Source organism: Protomyctophum parallelum (assembly GCF_964188405.1).
Source record: "Protomyctophum parallelum genome assembly, chromosome: 5".
Classification (NCBI taxonomy): Eukaryota; Metazoa; Chordata; class Actinopteri; order Myctophiformes; family Myctophidae; genus Protomyctophum; species Protomyctophum parallelum.
The window spans coordinates 49,536,621-49,541,925 of record NC_139702.1 but is presented as its reverse complement, the minus strand read 5'-3'; the positions used below and the strand labels follow the sequence as shown (position 1 = coordinate 49,541,925).

The 5,305-nt window shown below is 41.5% G+C and overlaps 1 protein-coding gene across 1 annotated transcript in view; it reads right to left on the bottom strand.

The window, feature by feature from the left end:
• The window catches only part of smad1 (SMAD family member 1), a 26,985-nt gene extending 24,485 nt beyond the window's left edge, over positions 1-2,500 (bottom strand). Inside the window, exon 1 of the mRNA XM_083764683.1 lies at positions 2,377-2,500. The gene's annotated coding sequence lies outside the window, so the exon portion shown is untranslated. The remainder of the gene's footprint in view (positions 1-2,376) is intronic.
• Between the last annotated feature and the right edge of the window lie 2,805 nt (positions 2,501-5,305).

Sequence of the window (5,305 nt, the reverse complement as noted above, 5' to 3'; positions counted from 1 at the left end):
AAGGTTGCTAATCCATCATGCCTTGTTGTGACATCACATGACATTATGGAAACCCTTAGATCTCCATATATGGATCTGACCTCGTGACATCATGTGACACCCTTAGATCTCCATATATGGATCTGACCTCGTGACATCATGTGACACCCAGATCTCCATATATGAATCTGACCTCGTGACATCACGTGACATCATGGAGACCCTTAACGCCTCCATATATGGTCACGCCTCATGACATCATGCCTCGTGACATGTCATGCCACCATATATATGGCCATCTCCATATATGAAGATCACGACACTGACCTCATCGAACCCTGGATAACAATACATGGAGAAGACTGGATCATCACCTAGATCTGCATATATGGAGTCGACCATGATCTGACCTCATCAAACCCTGTACAGTCAAGACATGCTCCATATATGGCCAGTACAGGATTAATTCCATATGTTGATCTGACCCCCCCATGCCAAAGTGCCAGCGCTTGCCCAGCAGTCTGCCGTCACCCAGACGGATGAGTGCACGCCCTCACGGCGTCTTACTGGTTGGTTATTAACACTTTTGTATGTAACAAACACCACAAGTACAAGATATTGTGTGTTAACAATTGGACTTGCAGTGGTTTATGGGGTCTGGGGACCCCCCAGGGATCATTGACGGGTTCCAGGGGGATGAAACCTCACCTTCACCTTTATTATATGCAAGTACAAATAGACACTTTTGAGTGTCATGGTTCTCTCGCTAGATAGCATATATATATATATATATATATATATATATACACACACACAATTCTGATACCAAATCATATTATAGAGAGGGATTCTGAAGGCAGATTCTTATCAAATTTGTCTGTGTCCTATCAATTTGGGGGTCTCTGAAATGGACTTATTACGTTTCCCCTACTCATGTGTATTACAGTTTGTAGGTAATTTATTCAAATGTTTGCTGATATCCTATATATAGATTTTTCACTTAACCACTGAATGGAATAATTTCAACACTATTTAATAAATTTACACTGTATGATGTTTTATGTTTACGTCAAACTAACAATATAATTCAAATTAGGTTTGATTTTTCACACACACACACACACACACACACACACACACACACACACACACCTGCGCGCGCACACACACACACACACACACACACACACACACACACACACACACACACACACACACACACACACACACACACACACAGAAGGCAGAGAGCTAAAACAATTGAACTAAATCATGGACAAGGACACATTCCCGTCCTTTCAGTAATCTGATATGTCATTCTCAATAATGTCAGGAGAGCTGGCCTTAGCTGCTATGGTCTCTCTCTCTCTCTCTCTCTCTCTCTCTCTCTCTCTCTCTCTCTCTCTCTCTCTTTCTCCCCACACACTGTTTATCAAATCATCAACATAGGATTAAATTGTATATAAACTATAAAGCAGAAAATGTAAAGACCCCCCCCCCCCCACACACACACACACACACACACACACACACACACACACAGTACACACACACACACACACACACACACACACACACACACACACACACACACACACACACACAGCAGAAACACACCACAAATAAACTGTTAAAGTCATGCACATAATCACACATAAAGCATTGCACATACAACTGTAGTAGACCAATGCATGTATGATGACTGTCTGACTCTGAGGTCTGAGCCAGTGGACATCAGTCACAAGACAAACTGGATAGAGATGAGTTGCCAGTGTGAGTGAAGATGGTTTGTTGCTGTCACTGACTGTATTGAGGTGTCATGGAGATGCTGGGCCCCCATGCACTGTCCAGTATAGTCTTTATCCAATCAACTCTATCAGTCCATCCGATAACAATCAGTCTTCTGCATGCAACATCTGTACGCAGACTTAGAACACAACACCATGTCCCCATCTATCTATATTTGGAAATCTAATTGCAGCTAAACAAATATAATCAAAGCGAGTATTCAACAATAGGAGGGCTTAACATGATCAATGCAAAAAAAAAATGCAAGTTTATTTATGATTTATGCTCATACAATGAGAGCCAAATTCAATCTGATTCCAAAATTCAGGTGTTGTTACATACAAACAACAATATAAACAAAACAAACATCTACACGATAATCACTCCAACGACGAATATTATTACCCTGTGATTGCAACTCGTCTACCGTAGCTAAGTTGGCATCCTGACAGACAGTGAAAAGTTTGGCTTCCAGAAAATGTAAGATTTCCTAGATGATAAAAGTTGCAAAACACGCCGTGCATGCGTGGAGAACGGCCGAAGAACTCGTGCTCTGCCTGTATTATGTCCGGTATGTTTTCAATGTAATTCCCAGACATTTTACAGTACCTTTTGTGCCGCTTTTGACGCTCTTCTCGGCCCGTGGTGGCTGCTCTCTCTCATACAGCTGCTGGGTCTTCTTGGGTCTAGTCGCTCTGGCGTCAGTGAGTCGCGGAGCCGTCGCACCCTCCGCTGAGCGCCAGTATCACGCCGCGGGATACAGTTTGAGCCGAGGGAAGAGTCTCTATAGATCCCATAGACGGGGGCGAACGTCGCGCTATGATTGGCTGGTTGGTTGTCAGTAAAGGCAGGAAAAAATAAATATAACGACAAGACGTTGTGATCATTACCTCAGAAATATTTAGAGGAGAATATCGTCGAAGTGAGTCATTCAAATCCAATCATGGCACAGATGTAGCTGAGAACTTCAGGATAGTAGGCCTAATTTATTTATCTGCAAGGCAGGTGGTAACTTAATTGTCTCGAATATTAACGCTAGTTTAATAAATTAATGAATAAATAAATTGCAATAGGCACATCTTTCCGTTTCATGTTTCAAAATTGATGAATTTATCTTGATTAACGAATAACAGATTTGTTGCCAATTTCTGCCCTACCGTTCTTCCGAGACATGGGATGTGTGAGGCGGTCCGGCGTCGTCGTCGTCGATAACATGAATAGCAAGGGCTTCTTTTACTTTACACTGCCAGTACCAGGCTTTCCTCCGAGGGGGAAAGCTATAGGCTGTGACACGAGGTTAACTTTACACTATATATCTCTATCGTTTTCATGCACTGATTGTGTGTAAAATCATCACTTAAATGGATTGTGTAACTGTCAAACAGTGCATTCTTTTAAATAAATCAAAAAATAAGGCATGTCTTTGGAGACACTCATTTAGACATGTCACATGCATGATGCTAACATATTGGCCTGCTGCTGGCCTGGGGATGAAACCAGGCAACCACTGAGGATATACATCAATGCAATCAAAGAGGAGTCTGGCTATTGGCTACAAACAATAAAAATAGTGACATGAAACACGAAGTTGCCAGTGCAAGACTACAGTAGGCCTAGGTTATGAGAGGACATCGACAGTCTAAACTCTAAAGCCTATTTGTTTATTTTCTTTTTCATAAAACGTCCCTCTGCAAAAGAGTGGTTTATTGACCTATAGGCTACACACCTAAAACAAAACGGCCTACTGTCGCTCCAAACAGTATATTGTAATCTCTGGCAGAGTGTAGTGACAGACAGATAGGGTAAGTCTAGTTGGCTGTGGGCTATCTGATGGTGAACTCCTGAACTGCAGTGTGTTAAGCTTGCCTCATGCTTTGATTTGGATATGATAAGCACTATTTATGTTGTCAAGAGAACAAAAGTGTCTAAGAGAAGGGCTAAGCACTGGAGCATGCCGCTACATGCCATCATCTGAAATTCTCACCTCAAGACAAAGCCTGTATGGATGCACACACTCCACACTGGGTCTGCACTCTGCACTCTGCACACTAGGCCACCAGAGGGAAGATATGTGGATTTCTGCATGGTTTAGAACATTTAGGCTATATCTCAGGCAGGATAAGATAGTGCTTCTCAAACTATTTCATGTCAAGGACCCCCAAAGCAATATGTAGCCTATTTTGGCCACATGTCCCCACCTGAAACTATTTAATTTCATGCCAGCCAGGGACCACCCCTGCAAGATCTTTCGAAATGGGTCAAATGTCATCTACAAGCTCATATTCAAAAAGCCATGGCCTATATGTAACAAATCAAAATTAGTTAAATGAGTTTAATCCTATATAGGATTAAACTGATTTTGATGCTTAATGAATTTAGCTGAGGACCACCACCTAGAACCTAGGATAAGGAATAAGTTTGCACTGTCAAGAATGAAACTTCCACAATTCATCAATCCATCTCATTAATATTGCATGCCTAATGCATGAAAATAGACTGCAGGGCAGCATCAGAGGACAGGAACACAATGTGTCATTTCCTCCTCTCAGATGTTGAGATAGGTCAGAGATAGCTGCTAGCCTGTTTTACACATGCATGCATGCTTGAAATGAGTATCCTTATCCTATGAAATGAGTATCCTTCTATGCTATTAGATAGGCCTAATAGCCTACCTGTACTGTACTGTACTGTAAGCCTACATACTTTTTATTTTGTCCATTTGTAAACAAAAACAGTAAAATGTACTATCTTCTATGCCAAATTAATCTTTTGTGCCAGTCAAACCTTTTTTAACCGCCCCAAAAAAGAAAAAGAAAACACAAATCTGGAAAATCTATTATAAGATTGTTTACCATCATCCAAAATAGCAACAATGCCGTAAATAAAATAAAAGTAACTCTTTTAAGTCCATTAGTCAAGTTCAGCGCTGCCACTACTGCCAGTGCCAAGCAAGCTGTGGCAGCAAACTGCATGCGAGGAGGGGGGACTATATTCTCCGCAGGACAGTATAGTGCTGGAGTGGCGGAGGGAAACCATGGAGAGTGCAGGCTCCTAGCGCAGGTTACGTCACGGGCCTGGCGACAGAATGTCTGAGTGAGGCGAGAGCAAGCTGCACGTGAATGTGAAATCTGGGAAAACAGTGATGAGAGGAGAATAGAAGGAGGAGAGACAAGAGCTACTACACATGCCTAAATTAGACCCAAGATTTGTCGGCAAATTTGATTACTCGACTCTTTTAAAGGGAGAGCCGTCAGTATTTCTTTTCTCTTTTTTTCTTCTTATGTCTGACACATGACACAGACGCTTTTTACATTAGTTTGCAGAGGAAGTAGACAATGCAAATTTGCATCTTTATATGAGTGGACTAAACACAAACTAAATTAAGTTTCACCCACAGCTTAATGCAATCGTGGAGCTTATTCAATCACATAAATACATTGTACTTCAAATGTAGGCTATTTAATTAGACTATACTTTGTGCACCCCTTTTATTCAAATGTTGAGATTGCGTCTTGTTTAGATGTCTTTTGACTTGTAG